Source organism: Alosa alosa, chromosome 11 (genome assembly GCF_017589495.1).
Source record: "Alosa alosa isolate M-15738 ecotype Scorff River chromosome 11, AALO_Geno_1.1, whole genome shotgun sequence".
Lineage (NCBI taxonomy): Eukaryota > Metazoa > Chordata > Actinopteri > Clupeiformes > Clupeidae > Alosa > Alosa alosa.
This window is the reverse complement of record NC_063199.1, coordinates 5,900,745-5,922,038: the sequence shown is the minus strand read 5'-3', so window position 1 is coordinate 5,922,038 and position 21,294 is coordinate 5,900,745. Positions and strand designations below refer to the sequence as shown.

General features: G+C 45.6%; 1 protein-coding gene across 1 annotated transcript in view; it reads left to right on the top strand.

Annotated features, from left to right (window-relative positions):
• Positions 1-12,231: 12,231 nt before the first annotated feature.
• Positions 12,232-21,294, top strand: part of sema4ba (sema domain, immunoglobulin domain (Ig), transmembrane domain (TM) and short cytoplasmic domain, (semaphorin) 4Ba) — a 65,039-nt gene continuing 55,976 nt past the window's right edge. Inside the window, exon 1 of the mRNA XM_048256964.1 lies at positions 12,232-12,410. The gene's annotated coding sequence lies outside the window, so the exon portion shown is untranslated. The remainder of the gene's footprint in view (positions 12,411-21,294) is intronic.

Below are 21,294 nucleotides of genomic sequence, written 5' to 3'. Positions count from 1 at the left end.
CTTGTGCACGTAAGCTATGATTCAGAGCCACTTTTAGAGCCTATGTTGTGTTTTGTGAAAGATGAGGTCTTTGGACAAGGGTTTGGAGTTGTTAGGGAACCACCATGCCAACATTGATTTCAGAGTAGGCTTCATCAAGTGGACTCCTATTCAACTGCTCTATGTTTCCACAACAAAAGAAACTCAGTGTTTTTGTTTCTTATTATGAATTCTTATGGTGAGTTCTCTCTTCTAGCATTTACAAAGCCCTTTAGTCCTTTACTGTTTCGGTTGCACTACTTGAATATCTCTCCAGGCTATCACCATGTTATCTCTTCCCTCTACAAGCCACGATACTTATTTTGTATAGAAGACCAAAGGAGGGCATTGTGTGCCGCTCAGTATGTGCGAGGCATTGCTGCCATCTCGCAAATCAGACACATTTCTTTTCATTAATCCCTACAGTTATTTCTCACCCATGGAGTGCAGAGCCCGTGAAAAATTGTAATTATGTCCCAAATTGATTACCATACTGTTTCAGTGCCATGCTGGGAGATGTCATCCTGCACATCACACAAAGGTGTGTATGTGTGTGTGTGTGTGTGTGTGTGTGTGTATGTGTGTGTCGCTGTCAGGTGTGTGTATCTGCTTAGAAACACATATTCTAGTGGAATGAGGCTTGCCACAGCACACACTCCTGTCTAGAAACTCCATACAATCACCCATGCATGCACACGCCATTGTGTGTGAGCACTGCTTTATGGGAGGCAGGGGCCATAGAGTTGGGGTGGAGACCTCTCCATCCCAGCCTAGGCTTTCATGTGGACTTGCAGCGTGTGATTAAGGCCTCTGGACGACAGCTCTGACGTGTGCCATAAATAAGCAGTCTGGCAGACGTGCCTCTCTCTATTTTTTTGTCTCTCTCTCTCTCTCTGTCTCTTTCCTTGCCCACCTCATTCCTGCCTTCTCTTTAACCGCTGCCCTGAAAGTAACACCTCCTTGAATGGCCCGTCTCAGACACATAGAAAAGACTCAGAAAGGGTGTGTGTGCTGTGCTGTTGAGGGGAAGAGAATGAGAGCCCCATGGCAGAATTTCTATCTTGCCACAAGACAACTGCTCTCCACTTCTCCTAATGTTTCAAGAACCCCCAATGTGAGAGGGACATGAGGTGAAAACATGAGGTGAGCTATACACTTCCAATGAAGAAGCAGGTTGCTTCCTGTGTGGGTGGCTGGGTGAGTGTGTGTGTGTGTGAGACAGACAGAGAGGCTGAGAGAGAGAGAGAGAGAAAGAGAGAGAGAGAGATAGAGAGAGGGAGGGAGAAAGGCTGGTGCTTTGGCATAGAGCCCCACTCATTGAGATTCTGGTTTCTCAGGAAATTGGTAGTTAGGTGTTTGCCCATTAACCCTGATGAGATGCATTCCTGTCACGTTGCCATGGTTACAGTGCACTGTGTGTCTCAAGTGAAAATGATTTATGGAGAATTATAGACAATTTCATGGATAGGATATTACCTCTTCAAAAGTGAGACCCCCATAATACGTTTGTCTTCTGGTTATATCTATTTAATATTGTGCAACTTGACCATGGGCAAGACAGACATGAACATGCAGGGAGAAGATGCCTTGTGCACATGAACCACAGTGGAAAAGCAGCTGATGAAATGCGAAACTGATGACAGGCACAGAAAGGCTTGTGTGCTGTGGATCCTCAGCAGAAGCTAAATGGCAAGCTTCGCTCTTTGCTGGGGTGACACTGTCCATATGTGTTTGTTTTGGGGTGAAGGGTGGGGAGGGGTGAACTGGCAATGTCAGCATGCCAGGCCTTGTGGAGCTGTGTGTGTGTGTGTGTGTGTGTGTGTGTGTGTGTGTGTGTGTGTGTAAGGGGAGGCTCTGGAGAGAAATGCTGGGTGAAAAAGGCACGAACATAACTACTGCGTTGCCCAGGCAACCTGGAATTGTACACCGCAGAACAGAAGAGGTGGGGGAGGGGCGGTGGTCTAGCTGGACAGGTAATAAGATTGTATTGTGAGTGCAGTGGTCCCCTCCTTATAATGCACTGGATGCAATAGTTGGTAAACATCGGAGCTGAAGGTATCTTCCACAAAGCCAGTTTGAGGGCCAACTTCTGTCAAAGCAGGCCTTGCAACACAAGTGCCAGGGATGCCGTTTGCATTTCCTTTATTTTGATTCTTTAACTAATGGCCTTGCTGTTTCTTCATGACATTCTTCATGACTAAAGAGCATGACTGTGTGTTGTAATGATGATAATGTCCTTGAAGCATGCATGACCTCTTCAAAGGAGTCCTCCCTCTGGAGTGGGGCTGTCTCGGTACACAGTGTCCCTGAGTCAACTTTTGAGAAACTATGTTCATCTCATGTGAGCCTCCTCGCATGTCTTTGAGCAGCCTGGAGCCTTTCGAGTGGTACTATTGATGAAGATGAATGGCTGTTTGTGTGACCACATTACAAAGAGATTGTTCCACGTGACGTTTTTGTTTTGGGTGCTGGTTTTTGTCTTTGTCCGCTTTGGTACATGGACTTACAAATTATACTGTCATGGCAATCCAATCAGCAAGAGATTGTTTTTAGTCAGGGGAAACTCCTATTCTGTGTTTTGGAGGTTAATATGTACAGTGGCTTGCAAAATTCCCCTGCAAATCTTTAGTATTTTCTTGTTTAGAAAATACATCTACGCATATTTACCCAATCAGTGTTTTTGTTGAATGCATTTATTATTTAGTATTTCTGAAAGTTAAATAAATTGCCTGTTTATTAACATTAAAACTGATTAAGACCGGAGTATGCATTCACAAGGGTTCAACATAAGCAGTGGCCAGCTGGTTCAGGGCAAGCAAAAGAGTCCATTGTATTCTATGTGTCCTAATGTAATGTTATACACAACTTTGTATACTAATATAATATATCTATCAACTGGAGATTAAGCCCTTAAGCCCTTTGAACCAATTGTTTGAACATTACAATATGTACATGATGAAAACAATAACAGTTTTATGGAAAAGTGACATACAAGGGGCCAGTAAAAATCTGATCTACTGGCCCAAGGGGAAGTCATTTTGACTTTGTAAGGGTCGCCGCCATCAGTCGATTACTGAATGCAGCACAAGCTACTGTCAATGGACACAGAAGGAGGACAGTTGGGTAATGGACTTGCATGGATGGTCCCTCACCCAGGGTTGCCAACTTTGGGTGTTTGGCTGGAGTGAGATTTTGTGAAGTTAAATTTTTCCCTAAACTTAATTTTAAAAATGTCTGTCCCCTGACGCTGACATAGCTTTTGCTTTGTATAATTCCTGATTTATGTAAAAAAATCTTCAAAATGTACAATTATTATTGATTGCACTTGAAAAGAAGACCAGTGTTTTTACCCTGTGGCATGGAAGGATTATGAGCCACAGGGCACAGACATGAAAAGGGCCCCTGAAAAAGGTAGTAGCTCAGCAATTCTAGGGGGGTCCGGGGGCATCCCCCCCCGGTAGAAAAAATTGAAAAATAACCCCTTAAATAATGACTTCTGGCGAGTTTTCCTGAAAGAAATGGATTGAGACTTACAAATATGAATGTGTGTATGAATGTACGTATGTATCAGGGATGGAAATACAATATTTTTTTCCACCTACCATTGTGGCTGGTGGATTCCAAAGTCTACCAGCCACTCAACTTTTTTTACCAGCCACTAGAGATACAGTATGAACATTTGATGAAAAATCATGACCAAAATGATCACGGTTATTGGTATTATTGCGATATGATAAAAATGTGCTGACTTTTTTTCTAAACCTACCATCAATGTTGGACAGAACTCATAATTGGCCTGCCCTTCATGCCCAGTAGCAACAAAACTAAAGGTCAACAGAACAGCTAGTGTCATAAAAGTGGTGTGGCACAATCCACTGGTGTGAGTTCTGGAGCCATCCAACTTTATCTAACTCTATATTACTACATCATCTAATTTTCATATTATATCTAGGCTATATTTAACATTTAACATGTAGGCTATTTTCTATTTAGCCTGTTATGAAATCATGCATTGACCAATTTAAGCACACTTTTTTCACTAAAATACATGCATGCTTAGCATTTTGTGAAAATAAATCATTATGGCTACATTGACAAACTCTTAGCCATGAGGTGTATATCCTCTGATTTTAAAATTTACAGATATATAGGTATTTAAGCACAGCTCAGTTTTAAGACACTTAAAGCCCAAACCGGATTACTCTGGAGGCTTATTGTACAGGGGATTGCATTACACCTTTGTATTCAGTAAGGTCTGCTGTTTATTCTGGTTTACGGTTTGTCATGTGTTGAACAAAAAGTGTGTGAGATAATTCCACCTATATGAATTGAGATGAGCGCAGAGCTACTGTATAGAGTAATATGATTATTTCTCGAAAGTTAATTTTCTTGCGAATCGTTTATCACAAATAGCGTCTATAGCACCGGATAAAAGATGAGAAAAAGTTATTTCATGTGATGTCTGGGCTAGCCTACTTTGGGAGTAGTTCAACAGAGAAGAATGGGCGGCCACACTTTGTGTCCGTCTGCCTCATGTCTAAATAGCAACGTGTTCCGACGGTGTCGCGGACCGGATTAAAATAGCCTAGTCAGCGAATCAACAATCAGAGAAAACTGCGCTGAGAACGTTGTAGGCAGATATTAGACCTACCTGCTGTTGGTCTAAAGACAAATGCCTTAAACTCGTCTCCTGTCATTTAGAAACAATGCTGTGGTCTAGTATAGTCATCAACAAAAAAAAAGAATGGATTTGGCGTGACATTTCTTGCGTGTGCGTGAGAGCGTGAGATTGGTGCTGAAAGCGTGTCACGCCAGATGCGTGAGAGTTGGCAACCCTGCCTCACCTCTTTATCATGGAGGATGCAGAATCCTAGCCTAGAAATCTAGACGCGCCCCTAGCGGCAGCAAATTACATGCTGCCAGGGCTAGTCTAGCAACTCTCCGTTGGCTTGTGAGCTGCAGAAATCGAAACTCAATCAGGCCAATGAAATCGTGTATAGAGTCATTAGGTGGGCTTAACATAATGATTGATGGCTGAGTTGCAACGGTTTGGCTTGAATTCCCTGCTACTTGAAAACAAATAAGATGAATGTTGCTGTTGGCGAACAGTGTGACACGAGTTAAGCTTTTATTAAGTTGGCAAACGTTTGAACTAGCCAACTAGCTCCGCTGGTGGGAAACGCATGGGACTCATAGTGCTGCCGCTGTCTTATTGCGTGCAGAGGGAATTTGAAAGACAACTGATTATCCCGCCCTTCTGAGCTGACTGAGCACTGCGAACTGTGACTGCCCAGACCCTACATTTTAATGTGGGTCTGGCTCGTCAGGCTAGCGGAATCCATGATTTCCAAAAACAATGACACGATTTGATTGGTTTAACCACATGACAGTTTCCCGCTTTGCCTTGGTCCATCTTACATGAGCTTGCGCCCAGATAAGATTTCAGTTTGTCTAGATCATGTCTAAATATGGTTTCTTCTTTGCTTGCTACAGTTTTTTACCAGCATTTGTGGATGGAGTTTCAAACTGTGTTCATAGACAATGTTCGCCTAAGTTTTCCTAAGCCCAGGCAACGATTTTCATTACAGAAACAGGTCTGTTTTTAAAGCAGTGCAATGAGGCCCCGAAGATTACGGCCATGCAATATTGATTTTCAGCCCTGTGTCTTGCGTACAAAGATTTCTCTGGATTCTCAGAATATTTTAATTATTTCAAATAATTAAATTTCAAATTCTAATATGTATTATAGATGATGAAATCCCCAAATTCTTCGCAATTGTACTTTGAGGAGCATCTATGCTTCTTAGATACTTTTTATACCCAGTTATAGTGCCAGTAAACCTCATTAGTTGTTCCTCCATGTGTTTTCCCTAGCATTACACAACTTTGCCAGCATTTTGTTGACGCTGTCCCAAAAGTTTTGAGATCTGTTTCTGGCATCAAATTTCAAACGAGAGTATATTTTTCATAAAATAGTACAGTTTGTCAGTCAATTGCAACATTTGGTATGTTGTCTATGTTCTTTTTACAGCTAAATATGGGTTTGCGTTATTTGCAGATTATTATATTCTGTTTTTAATTACATTTTGCGTAGTATCCCAATGTGTTATGTATATGTATAGGAACATAGAGAGGGAGAGAGAGAAACTAGAAGGCTCGGGAAGAGAGAATGGCCTGAGGTGATTTGGAGGGGATAGGTTTTGACTAGATGCATCGCTTTTACGCAGGATACCTGTAACTGTTCCAAAACAGAGCCATAACTCTAGGCCTTTCCTGACCCGCCACTGGCAACAAAGTGTGGAAGGATAGCTCTGTGAAGGAGTCTTGGAAAACACTGTGTTTTTTCTTTTAATGACTCTGCTGGCATCTGTGTGATAAATTGTGTTATATGAGACATTAAAAAATATGATCCCTGGCTCTCAGTGAAGACCTTTCCAGTGACACACCACCTGTAATCATGTGGAGTAATAACAAGAAGTGAGATTTTTTATGCGCAAGTCTGTTATCTAAGGCATGACTTCACCCAAGTAAACATGGTTATGTGAAAGGCCTGCCAATCAGCTGAATTTACTATCAATAGGATCACATACATACAGACCTTACTAACCCCTTTTGGCTTTAAAATCACCTCAGTGTACAATCAGACCTAAACCCTGGGCACGTAACCTCTGTGTCAACTCCAGATATGCCGTTCCCTGTCAAGAGAGACCCATGATCATTTGGCTTTAAAGACGCACGCACGCACGCACGCACGCACGCACGCACGCACACACACACACAAGGCCATACAAGGAGCTATCAGGGTGCGAAGGACAGCCAGCATTGGGTCTGCAGCTGAGGGCAGTGGCGGTGCTTCTCAGCTGCCGTTTGGTTACTCCTCACGTTGAGAGCCATCTGATTATTTTGATGAAAGTCAAATGGCGGCCTTGGTGGCCGCAGAAGGGAAATATCTTGTGAAAGTGTTTTGAGAATGCCGGAAACAGCACAGAGGTCATCTACCCCACTAAGAAGAAGGTCTGACACATGGTGAGGTTGTGTTTCAAGGTCATATGGAAGTTTTGACTGTTCCTTATACAGATTTGCGATATGTTTTTCTCATCACTTGTGCTGATTACAGCGTAAGTATCTCACATTCAGCCCTTTAGCACATTTCTTCATACTCCCAGGGAGGCTAGTGATGGCATTATAATAAAGGCCCTTATTCATTTGCCAGACACAAAACCATCAAACTATTTCTTCAATCTCTCCCTCGCCACAAAGACCCTGTGTTGGGAAATTGCTATAATCTGTGTGTTGAGTGGTCGCCTCTGCTTTTCGGCAGCATGTTTGTTTGCATTTGTTTGTTTTGTCTTTTTTTGAGTCACTTAGTTCTTGAGAAACAGCCATGGTTGTCAGAGTGCAAAGCAAACAGAAACAAGAAAGGGTGAAAGGAAGCCAAGGAAAATAGGCATTGGACTTTTAGGAAGTGATAGATTGCATTGTGTCATGGCTTAGTCATTTCAAAGGCCAAGTGTGGTTTTGTTTATTAATTATGTTTCTGTTTTTTGGGCCCAATCAAGATTTCTGCTTGTGGTCATACAGAGGTTCTGCATTTCAAGGTCCCCGTACTTGATTTAGGCTGACGGGGACTTGTTAAAGTATTTTATTGATGTATGATCAAGAGATATCAAAATTGTCACATGAATTGGGAAACTGACGCCATGATGGAGTGGCGTAGTGCTCGTAATGTTTGCCCCGGCCACGACACACACACTTGTATGGGCCCATGTGTGTTTGCTGGATTCCCCCTGTGCAGTGATGGGGAGCATGAGACAATCTCGCCCACTCGCCCTTTGACCTCTCTTTGAGTGGGGTCACTTTGAGAATGTGTTGGTCAGCCGCTCTGGGGTGCTCTGGGATCTGATATGCCGTGGTCATGATTAATGCACTGAGGTGCGACAGCGTGACGCTAATGATCGCTTCTCTCCCACGTCCTCCCCAGCCACCGATAAGGGCCCAAGCAGTCAGAGCACTGATGGTCACTAAGGCATAAGGCATGATTTGGTCTGGGCAGTGTTGAACGGACACAGAAGGGGCCCAGGCTTCACCCTCCGACCTTTTAATTAGGAAAGTGCTCTCGTGTGAGTTGAGTCGACCAGCTACTGCTAGCAGCCATCAATCAATCAGCAAGCATGTGGGCAAAACTGACCGCCTTGGATTCCTGTTAGTGTGAGTTGACCCATTAGCAGAGCTCCCCCCTGGTTGTTGAGTGAACACTGTGGAACAAGAGTTCCCAGAACTGTGAGCTGATTATTTGCATGGACCCATGGGAACAGAACATAGACGAGCGTTCGGTTTCTTTCGAGAGCTGCACAGTCTTGCCTGCATTCTCTGGAGGTGTTTTTGACAAGGTCACCACTGTTTCTTCCTCCCACAGTTTTTTTTCTCCTCCTGCAATGTGATACAGTTGCTTCCAAATAGTTTCCATGAACCACGCACACAACTTTTTAAAAATCAGCATTGGAAAACAACAGCAACAGTGGAAAACTGTTATGGAACTTGTATTCAGTAGTAATATTTCAGCACTCCTATTCAGTAGTAATACAATAAACGTTGTCCACGGGTTGCCCCCCACCCCCTCTTCCCTTGTCCTCATGGTCATTAATGCGTAACTGATTTGTGCTGCAAGCAGTCAGTCCTCCAATGAGCGGTGTTTACAGTCTTGGAGCTCCTCATGCTCAATAAGTCTTGCCCTCGAGTGAGGCGTTTTCATTGAGTGGGACAAGACTACAGTCTGCCTCCATGGTTCTGATGCGCATTCCAGTCAACCTACAAAATGTAGCGTGAATCGGAATGCCATTCACGGACTCCCCGACATACACAGGCAGGCTACACAAAGGGCTCAGATTGATTCGGTCTTCTTCCCTGTCACACTTATTAAGCCACATGCCACATTGGACAATGGTCTTTTATTCAGCTATTTTTGTTTGGGCGTACTCTCACAATGCTGTTTTCATGGCGTTTTTGATGTGGTAGAGGGATACGTCTGCAAGTTATGATGTAGCCTTGTCTCCTCGTTTCGAGAACAGTAAAACCTTTTAAATTGAGTGCTAATTTCACCAAAAACGCTCCATGGATGCCTCGCTAGTGATTTGCAAGCGTTCATAGATCCATGGTCCTCCAATGATGACCGCAGCATTGGAGCCACTAGTGTCCTGAGGCTATTTTGCCACTCCAGCTAATTCTATTGCGCTCTGTGCTGACAGGTCCTCTGTCAGTGGCTGTGATCAGTGGAGGCTTTCAAATAGTACTTGATAGCAGCCTGGCAGGGCCACAATTAGGGAGGCATGGTCACCGCACTCTCTCATTGCCTCCGACAACCACTGTTAACTCCTGAGTGAGACACTCTCAAGGGTGTGCAGTCAAATAGACCTGTCTGCCAGGCTAGCGTGAAGACAACAACCACCGGATAACAACAACGAGGGCCTTTCAGTGAGATGGGAATGGACACAATGACCTCTTGTCTGAGGAGAGGGGAGGCTTTTGGGCTGGGGAGGAGAGGGACAGGCTGACATCCAGGCCCCGTCCCACCAAGCCACCTGTCTGAATGTCAGAGCGGCGAGGGACAAGCCGGCGTGGCGTCTGCACAGGCGTCTCCACTCTCCTGCACTGTGACACAAACACTATTTCATCCTCCTGATAGGATGGACAAAATGGCAGTCCCAGCGGGGCACCAAAAAGAGAGGAAGCTGCACAAATGCAAGCGTGTGTCATGTGTGACAAGTAGCCCCTGCACAATTTAATCCAGGCAGCTTTTTGTTTAGCCACTATGAATGAATAGCCATTTGCAGAGTGTCATATGAGTACAAACAAGTTATAATTGCTAAGCCAGGCCTGCCTGTGGCACAAGGAGGGTTCTATTTGGGTGGGTGTCTGCAGAGCCGCTCAGAGGCAGGCATCAACCCTCATTATGCTCTGCTCTCTCACCCCCCCCCCCCCACCCCGCCTCTCTCTCCCTCTCTCACTCTTTCTTTCTCTCTTTCTCTGTAAACAGATAGTCTAGCACCATGCCTCTGACCGCTAGCTGTGAGATAGCCTTTTGAAAGGGGGGGGGTGCAGAGCAGCTGTAATGGCTGGCCAGGATGCCAAACACTGCCTTGGATATGAAGATGAGAATAAACAGAAGATAGTGGGAATGGATGGTCTCCAGATCCTCTCTGGATAGATTGTTATAAGCTTTCTGGATAGAGATAGGGTCTGGGCAGGCTTTCTGGTTAGATTTTTATATTTTCTGTGAAATAACTTCAAAAAGTGGTTTTGTCGTGTCTTGCCATGCTGCGTGCATCAAACTCTTTAAAAGAGTTTAAGGACTTTTCTAATACCATTCATTTTTATATCTGCACGTCTATCTAGAATGTTCAGATCCATTTATTAGCGTCAACATGGAAGAGGACAGATGTGGGGAAATGTAAGAGAATGAGGAGTTTGTGGGGGCTCTAAACACTTCCTGCAATCTCCTGCTAATAATTGAGGGTCGGAGGAGAAGCCGTAGGGCTGGCGGGCGAAGGAAGCGGGAAGCGAAGGATATTTTCAGCCGCTTGACAAAAGGTGCTGTGTCAGGCCCTCCCTCTCTCCTTCTCTCCCTCTCTCCTTCTTTCTCTCCCTCTCTCTGTCTCTCTCTCAGATGCACCGTCTCGCTCTGGCTGGCTGGGTCTGTGAGGATGTGACGCAGATACCAAAACGAGAGCCGGGCTGAGCTCGGAGACCTGAGCTGAGGGAGATCGGACATCAGAGTCCGTCGGAATGCCTTTTCCTGACACGCCGGCCTCCCACACTGTCCCTTGTCTTCATCATACCTCTTGACTTGTAATGTCCTTACTGTATGAATACTTTAAGGTGTGTGTGTGTGTGTGTGTGTGTGTGTGTGCGTGCGTGTACCTTTGTGTTTGTACCTTTGTGTTTGTGCTTATGTGCTTAAGTGTTGCTAGTTTGGAACAGATGTGGGTGGTTTGACAGCTGATGCTTTTACAACTTGTAAACCACACGGTGTCATTCTCTCAGACATTTTAGCGGCTATTGTCTTGCATGCTTTCCCACAAGGTTCCTCCATAATCACGCCGACGCAGCAGCGATGGTGGGGACCAGAGACATGTCACACACACACACACACACACACACAATATGACATATGATTTCCCTCCAGAAGTGTCCCAGTAAGAGAGCGCTCCGCTCTGCTCTGCTCCTTTGGAGCCTGGGGTCTGTGGGTGTTGGCCCGTCTGGCATGAGGTGCGGCTTGTGTGTGTGGCCTGCTGCGGCTGTATGGAATGAGCAGCTGCCCGGGTGTTTGGGCGAGACGGAGTGGGCAGGGGTGGAGGTGGAAGTGGGGGTGGGGGGTTTGTGTGTTGTGAGCGGAGGCCTTCACCACCACGTCTCCCAGCGGACCCAGCAGCATGCCACACCAGTCACCCTGACCCCCCAACAGCCACTACCACACACACGGTCCCCAAGCAGCCACACAAGGGCAGCAGTGGGGGTGGGCATTTCCATTTCACTGCGTTGCACCTTCCTGCTACGCCACAGATTTAAGATGCTAGAGGAATCTTAAAAAAAGATCAGCGTCTCTTTGTACTTATGGACTGGAGGATGTTTCTAGCATTTACTTGTAGTTTATAGGTTATGGTTATAGTTTAAGGTTGTATTTTATGGTTATCATGGTTATAGTTTATGGTCATTATGCTGATATTGCCTCCTTATAGCTTTCAACTAGGATTAAATGAAACATAATGCTTTTTTTATATGAAAATGGTGCATGTTGGACCTTAGTAATTGTATTGAGGAAAGAAATTATTTTTTTTCTATTTTAATACTGTTGACATTTAGTTTTAGATATTAATTTTCTCGTCTTTGCAACCCATTTCAGTGTTTGCATAATGTGTGTATTTGTATTGGGCATTTATCCCCTGCAGTTCCCTGCTGTAGAGAGAGAAGGGGAGAGAGGTGTTGCAAGGGGAGCTGAGCCACCTCCTCAGGAGCAAAAGCTATGATGTAATGCTTCAGAATGAGCAACCCCCCTCCCACCCACTGCTTCTGATTTCCCCCCTCCCTCTCTCTCTCTCTCTGTCTCTTTCTGCCTCTCCATCCCTCTGTCGCTCTCTCTCGCTCTCTCCCCTCCCCTCTCCCCCTCCCTATCCGCTGCCTCTGCTGATAGTGGTAGTGGCTGGTGTCTGCGCGTGTGTGTGTGTGTGTGTGTGTGGAGCGAGCCGCAGCTCTGAGCATCTCCGGGGGGATCCCATGCGCCCTCCTCTCCTTCTGTCCCTCCTTGACACACGGCCGAAGCCCAAGCCTGTCCGCCTTCGCTGCTGCTGCTGCCGCTGCTGCCAGCCTTCGCAGACCCTCGTCCTCCGCCACTCAAGGTAAATCCACTGACCTGAGACAAAGGACTGTGTTTGAATGCAGATTGAATGAGTGTGTGTGTGTGTGTGTGTGTGTGTGTGTGTGTGTGTGTGTGCGGATGAGGTACAGGGAGATGGATAGAGAGAGTGAGTGAGAGAGGTAGCGAGAAAGAGAGAAGAGCCGGTAGAGAGAGTGGGGAGATGAGTGCAGAAGGAAGCGCGTGGCGTTCGCCTCCGTGTGCCTGCTGAATTGGCTGAATGAATAGGCTGCCTGGCTGCGAGAGAGAGCCTGCTGTCACCGCGGCGCTGGGTGCCATGGCAATAGATTGCATTCCGTTCCCCGTGGCTGCTGCCTTTGCTGGTGCCGCTGACTCTTCCCCCACTCCCTCTCTCTCTCCGTCTCTCCCCAGCTCACTCTCCATCCCTCCCTCCTTCCCTCTTGTCCTTCCACCCGGTGCTCAGGGCTCGTAGTAAGGTGTTGGTTACCATGATTAAAGAGTGGAGGATACCTGTGCTAGCAATTTATATTCTTCTGTGTCTTTTCTGTGTGAAGGTGTGTATATGTATGTGTGCGTGAGTAGGTGATGTGCTCCTGTGTCATTATGGATGCTAGTCAGCGTGTAAATGTAAATTCACCTGCTCAAACAGCTATATGCCATATTTGGAAAAAAAATATTTACATTTTTTCCATCTCTTTGCTCACAGCATATTTGACTGACTTTGACTGCCTTTTTTGCCATCATGTCATGACGTGAGAGTCCTCCTTACTCCCTCCTTTAAAAAGTGCAGAGGAAGAGGAGAGGAGAGGAGGGGAGGGGAGGGGAGGCTGGTGTGATGTGAGAGGGGGATATGGGTGTGTGCATGGACAATGGATTTCTGTGAGGACAAGGTCCCTCTGCATGGAGGCAGGGCTTCCCTTTGCTTGCTTCGCTCTGGTCCATATCTCTCGTGTAACACAGAGGGCAAATGGATTAGAGCACAATGATTCTTCACTTCTCTCCAGTCAGATGAAATCCAGTCTTAGATTTCATTGTAATTGGACTATATTAATGGGGATTTTGGTCATTAAGAGGAATAAATAGCTTGTGATTTTTTTTTAACCAGAGGATTCCCTGCTCCCATACTCTGTCTGTTTCTGCTTAAATATTTTATACATCTTGTCTGCTCCAGATGTGAATGTGGTCATGACTAATTTATTTGGAGGATTTTTTCACTCTCACCAGTGCAACCAAATACCAACACCCCGAATGGCAATTTTGCATAATTAATTGGTGCGCTAAGTATCGCTAATTAAAATAACTTGCAGGAAGGCAGTTTGGTTGAAGATAATTTCAGCCCAGAGTTCAAACTCATTGAAATAAAAATGCCCTAATGGCAGTGATGGTGGTGGTTTGCAGTGCTGGTAATGTTGGGAACCCTGACAGTAATGCTTCCTTTATGTTTTCTCATCATATTCTTTTCACTGTCAGCCATTACCAATGGCATATTGTATTCCATAAGCCAAGCAGTAGTCTCAAAATGCAGAACGTGGTTATGATATACAGTATCGGTTGTCGCTCACAGTGCTGGAAATGGATAGGGGTGAAAATCTTTTGTGCTTCATGGTTCTTTGGAAGCTGCAGAGTTGGGGGAGAAGAGAAGGCCTGCTGGGAGTGGCCGTCAGGCGTCACGTGGGCTTGCTGTAGGGTCATGTCATGATTTCCCCATGGGTAGTGGTTGTGTTTACTGGGGTATGAGTCTGGCGTCTACAAACACACTGCTCAATTGGCAGCCAAATCTTCATGGACTTTATGAAGGTCTCTATAGAGTATAAGTATAAGTATATATACTCTTTTGATCCCGTGAGAGAAATTTGGTCCGTGAATTAGTGAAACACACTCAGCACACAGTGAACACACAGTGAGCACACACTAATCCCGACGCAGTGAGCTACCTGCAACAACAGCGGCGCTCGGGGAACAGTGAGGGGTTAGGTGCCTTGCTCAAGGGCACTTCAGCCATGCCTACTGGTCGGGGTTCGAACCGGCAACCCTCCGGTTATAAGTCCGAAGCGCTAACCAGTAGGCCACGGCTGCCCCCAAACACAGACATAGACTGCTTCTCTTAATGGGTTAGGAAGAATGCCCTTTTTTTCCAAGAATGTAAAAAGGTCCGGTGCTAAAATTAGAGAAGTCAGTCTCATTTTGACCTTAGTGATACACTTTTGTTGGCATTGTGACATTATAGAGCCAAGCTCCATAGGATTGTCCAATGATGCGCTTGGTGACCACGCATTTCCTCTGAATGCCTCCTTGAATTGATTTTCTGTGGCAGACTTTCGACCTGGAGTGAGAGGAAAAGCTGAGTTTATCGCCTCAGTGTTTAGGTGAAATGAGGTGTGTTCCTCTAGCAACACCCATGCTATTTGCTGGGAAAGCGATAAAGTTATTCTTGGGGGGTTGATTTTACACACTCTACTTCATTTGGGTGTGTGTGCGCGTGTGCATGTGCGTGGGTGTGTAAAGGGGTAGGGGTGTTAGGATGGTGCAAGGGAGATTTGCCCTGTGATGCCTGAAGACTAGAAATAGTGTGGCAGCAGGTGTGCAAAACTGTTCTTGAGGAGGCGAGAGGAACCTTTTAAAATAGACCCCCATCTGAGGGTGTCTTCCAGTTACAGAGAGAGAGAGAGAGAGAGTGAGAAAGGGACAGCCAGACAGAGGAAAGAGTGAGAGAGGCAATGAAGGTGAGAGAGAGAGGAGGGAGCGAGAGAAAGAACCAGAAAGTGAGAAACATAGAGAGAGAGAGAGAGAGAGAGAGAGAGAGTGAGATACCAGAGAGTGAGAGAGACCGAGCGAGAGTAACAGACTGAGGAAGGGAGGATGAAAAAAGAACACGAGAGGAGAACCTCCTGCCTCAGGGAGCCGTGCTGCCATATAGAAGCCTTCTGTGTCTCCCCACCGCTGGCAAGGTCATCGCTTCAGCCCGAGGGAGGAGAGCACCAGGGCTGGCCGCAGAGGCCTCTCTCACAGGCCCCCCCCATTTAATACCAGAGCTCTGCGTGAGCAAGATACACACTGTGCCTTTGTGCGCCTCTTCCCAAGAAGTGGCCCCCAGCTCGATGGAAAACAGGCCCCGGGGGGCCTCGGGTGGGAACAGCTACATAAATTTCTGTCGCTGTCACCGCGTTGTGTTGGTCTGGACTTCTGTCCACATTTTGACGGGGCTCAAGATTCCGAGAGTGTTCTGGACAGTGTTCATACATGGGAGCCTGGCCCGTGTGAAATCGTTTTTTTGTGATATCGTCGGCAAAAAGGATGAAATAAAAAGCTCGTTTTCATGTCTGCCGGTCCTGATGGGTGTGTGTGTGTGTGTGTATGAGTTTGTGTGAGAAAGTGTGTTTTGCAGGTGGCTGCTTCCCAGGTTATGCAATGAAGGGAGAATTGAACTTCCTGGCGCAGAGAGCCATCCAGCTCTGAAGCCCTACCGGGGCTGAGGTTGTATGATTAAAGCGTTGAGTGTGGATGAAAGCTTGGCTACAGAGTGGCTCCCTGTACAGACACACACACACACACACACACACACACACACACACACACACACACACACACATATGCACACACAGTCCCTTGCTGTGTTTGCATGCTGAGCTCTTAGCAATTTCTTTCCCTATCATCTTTCTGATAGCACATTATGAAACATTACGGACTTTTTGGCAGCTGTCTCGGAGAGCCAGAGTTTCTGCCCAGGTCCATTGTACTCAAAGAAAAGGAAACATAGGCCAGTTTTGTTCAAGTCTCTTTCACATTTCGAGAGATGTCTTGACTAAATTAGTGCTGTTCTTTTTGGTGTGCACAGTTGCAGCATTTAGCCTCAAAGTGCTCGTCAAAGCTGCCAATGGCAATGAGAAGAAGAAGACAGCAGTAAGTCATTTATTTTCATTAGTCAGAGCTAATTAGTGTTTTATAGAGCCCAAAGGCCTGGCTCCTATCAGATGCTTACAGTATGTTTGGTCTGAAACTGCTGGATGCCCTCAGACGCCAGTTGCTCTCATAAAACCTTGACCTCACACACACACACACACACACACACACACACACACACACACACACACACACACACACACACACACACACACACACACACACACACACACACACATACACATACACACACACACACACACACACACACATAATCACACTCACACAGAGATATGTTTTGACACCCAGATACCCATTATCCACTGCACCTCTGAGGGCAGAGTGACATGTAGTAAGATTACATAAGTAAGATTCCATCCTTAAAATCATCAGGTAATGATTGTGTCAGTAAAATGAAAAAAAAAAAAAAACTCTGTTTGAGTTTTGTATATGAGTAGTGTCAATGGGAGTAATCATTTTGGTGCAGCATGAAAAAAAAATGTCTAAAATATATTATAATATGAAGTAGAAAACTAGCCAGGGTTAAAAAGAGTTGTCTAGTGAACCTGACACCTGTATTGTGTGCTTAATTATTCGTGCCTTTCCTGTCCATGGGGGGCTTGCGGCCGTGCGAGTGTGTGCTTGGGCAGGGGGTAAACGGCTCTCTGCATGCCGCTGGGCGTCCGAGGGAGTGCAGACATGAAAGTGAGCCGCGGCGCTGCTGCTTTGATATGGACACAGAGGCACCTGCGCTGCAGAGAAGGAAGTTTCTCTCTTCTTCGCCCAGGATGCTGGATGAATGTTAAATACAGGTGCATTCTCTCTGGAGGAGACTGTCAGACGTATCTTTCTCTTCTCTCTCTCTCCATCATACTCTCTCTTTCTCCTTCTGTCCTCACTCTTCTGGTTTCACTTGTCCCATGTCCCTGTTTCAGTCTTTGCTGTCTAGCTTGCTCTGCTGTCTGTACTATTTTCTCACTATCCCTCTTGTTGTGTTGTGCTTCTCCTCTACCTACTTTCCACACACACACACACACACACACACACACACACACACACACACATACACATACACACATACTTACACACACACACACACACACACACACACACACACATACACATACACACATACTTACACACACATACACACACATACATACACACATACATACACACACATACACACACACACACACATACACATACACATACACATACACACACATACACACATATACATACACATACATACACACACACACACACACACACACACACATACACATACACACATACTTACACACACATACACACACATACACACACACACATACACACACACACACACACACACACAGGCAGGAATGCATAGACTCTCTCCACCACTCCGGTCTCTCACATGCACACTCTACACTCTCTAATCTACTTCTCCTCTCACTGCACTACTGAGAACTGGCTCTCCACATCCATTAGAGAAAACCATATTTTTCACCACTGACAAGATAAAGAGAGACCACAACTTTCACCTGGATCAAATGGAGACACAGAAGGAGACCACAGGAATTCATCCCTTTACATTCATCAACCTGACTGAGGTCGCCCTTTATCAGGTGCGCTCATCTCCATATGAGCCTGAGGGGCAAAAAGACAAGGCAGAGGAATAAGTCATGCTCTGTGTAAACTTCCTAGACTGGAGTTATACCAGGTCTACTTACAGCCAGTAGCTGCTGAGGAATTTTGTTTGTGTTGATGATTGACAGGCAGCCGAATCCGCAACACGTCTGTGATCTTGGTGACGGACCTAAGCCAGTCAGACTGCAAACGGTGACTCAGGAAGATTAGTGGAAATATTAGAAGACTGATTTAGGCCTTTACTCTTTTTGGTTGAGAGGTGGTTTGGTTGGTAGGTGGTTTGGTTAGGAGGAGGTAAAGGTAGTATAGTGACTACAGAAGATTCCATTCTCTCCATTTCCCTACTTTAGTGTCATGACAGGCATTGTGCGTGTGACATCTGTGCAAAGTGTGTGTGCATGCGTGACTGTGTGTGTGTGCATGTATATGTATGTGTGTGTGAGAGTCACTCACCATGACTTGTGTATGTAATCGGTGATAAATGTTACTTTGTAACTGAGGTAGTATTGCATATGATGTCATATGTCCTGCAGATATGGCTATAGGGTGCAGTCACATGATCTGTAAGAAGATATGTCAATGGCTCCAGTCTTTCGCTATTGAATTGTGTTTTGACTCACTAACATTGATCTGCTTTCTCTCCACCCCCCCACACCCCTTGAAAAAGTGAGGCTCATAAGTGTATAATAGAATGCATAATCACTATCCCGTGTATGATAGTATGCATCATTGCTATCCTATATATTTGCCTATTTTTTGGGGATGTTGAGTTCAAGCTGTCAGAACATTTGGATTCAAACTGTTAAACAGGAATGCATTATTTTTCTTCTTCTGCCTTTTAAAAACAAAACTGTCACTCAGTGTTCACTGAAGCGCAATCTTTTCTCTTCCAATCACCTCCTCCAGACAAATCTCTGTGCTTATCCTCATTTCAAGGTTGTTTTACCTCTAGTAGTCCAAAATATGATATTAAATTGACCACTGAAAAGCACAGGCATTGTAGAATTCAATTCCAGGTATGTCCTGTTCATGGTTTATATCAAAACATTTCACTTATTAGTTTACTGACCATGAAGTAATTAGAGCTGCAGTACCCTTTTCGATCTATAGAGGTCAGGGTCAGAGCCTGCCTGAAAGGGGTCACTCACTGTAGATGCAGGGGATCATTTCCTGCTAATCTCTCATAGCATTCATAAAACCAGACTGACTAGGAGATAAAGGCTGCTCTGAGTTTTGTGGATGAGTGTGACATGGAAAGCTCCAATAGCTGAGCTAACTTGTCTTCAGACACTTTTTTGCCCTGGGTTGGAAGACGGAGTTGAAAACAGACCCAAACTTGGAGCGTCTTCTAGCTGAGCAGTCTGGAGGCCCCTGCAGTTCAGCAGCTCCTTTCTGGAAGATAGATGGTGTCTGAGAGTGTGTGTGTGTGTGTGTGCGTGTGTGTGTGTGGTGGTGGTGGTGGTGGTGGTGGTGGTGGGGGACCTTTACAGAGCTGTCTGTAAAGTGTTCACGCCACATCAGTCACTCAAACACTTTGAGATAAAAATGTCACTGCTTTGTCAGATTGGGCGGCTGGGTGCGCGTAAGAGCGCACCGTGAACGCTGCCTTTGTTTTATTTTGATTAACCTCGAAGGTCAGACTGCCAAGTTGAGAAAAGTTACTTTTTGTGGAAGAAAAAAAGAAAAAAAAAACACAAATAATAAAATTACCCAATAAACCAAGCTCTGCATTGTAGAGCAAGATAAAAACATGGCCGTCGCTGTCTCCATGCCCCTCCTAAGATCTGTAGTGAAGAGAACTGTTATCTTTCTGTTTCCTCTTTAGGGGGTAACATGTCAAACAAATGGCTTTATCGTGGCACTCTAATTTGCACAAATCTTCTAATTAATTTGTAGGAATTGACCTGTCAGCGTGTCCTCTGGGTTTTAGATAGACAGCAGGAAAGGGCTCGAGACTTCTCATTTCTCTCCAGAGTGTGTTTTTTTAAAAGCCATTTATTTATTTGTGCCTCTCGAACACTGATTTGCCTGCATTTTGCTTTCTGCTCAGCTTTCATGCAAGTGATTTCTGTTCTGATTTACTCTAATTTGTGGTTATGATTCCTATAATTCCTCGTGCAGATATATCTGTTATATTTCAGTCTGAATGCCACAATAGAGACTCACACCGGCAGGAAAGTTTTAATCATTTGACATCCAATCCTCTCGGCTAGGAAATGGGGGAAGGAGAAGTATTCTTTGGTTGTTGTTGTTTAACCAGAAACTAACTTACAGTACTGCCCCATCCCCCCTCAATCCACCCCACGCCGCCCCACCCCTCCACCCCCTCAGACCCCCATTGCTTTAAGAGATTTATGTACTGCTGCTGCCGCTGTATTGGGGTGGGGTAGGGGTGGACGAGGCTTTGGTAATGTAAACATGAATCTCAGCATATAAATATTTAAGCCGTTACAGAAGTAATGCTCGCCAGTTGGCATTTATCAAATGCATGAAAAGATATGCAAAAACTACCCTCCACTGAGATATCCACTCTGGCCCATGGCATTTTAATGCGAACCACTGTTGCAGCCCACTGGGTCATAGGCAGCCACTGATGGCTTGTCCGGTGGTTGTCTGCAGAAGCTGTCCTGGCCGAGGCCAGCGGAGGTGAAAAGTGCCCTGAGCACCAAGCCTCATGTGGCAGCAGACAGCAGACTGACGTATAACACCTTTAACAGGTCTGGCTTTTGCTGCAGCAGGAGCCCAGTTTTCCAGACGGAAGTGCAGTGTGTGTGTCTGTCTGTCTGTCTGTCTGCCTGCCTGCCTGCGTGTGTGTGTGTGTCTGTCTGTCTGTCTGTCTGCCTGCCTGCCTGCCTGCGTGTGTGTGTGTGTCTGTCTGTTGGTCTGATTGATTTGATAGTTTACAAGGGGTTTCTCTTTTGTTGATGTGGTCTATGGATAACATGCTGGACCATATTAGAGTAAGAGGTGATTTTTGCACTGCAGTAGTATCATTATCAAACCAGTAACTGGTTTATGATTACATTATAATATCAGATTTTAATGACCATAAGGGATGCTGACAAAATCCAACTCTGTCCTACATTCCTGGGTTTGTGTTTCAGCGGCTGGGCTTGTTCAAATGAACTATGCGGCCAACCCTTAATGAGCTTTAAAGGCTGTGCACTCTCGGTCATCTTTGGCTTTTTCAGCCCAGACCTTTTCTGAAAAGCTGAAACGCAGAGCTGCAGTCTTGGCGCACCGGGCAGTCCACAGACTGAAGAGCCAGCAGACACCGGTGTCAGAGGGTCTGGTTCCTGCCTGCACTGTAAATAAGACGTCTGCTAAGTGGCTCAGAGACCGGGGGGGGGGGGGGGGGGTCACGTGAACTT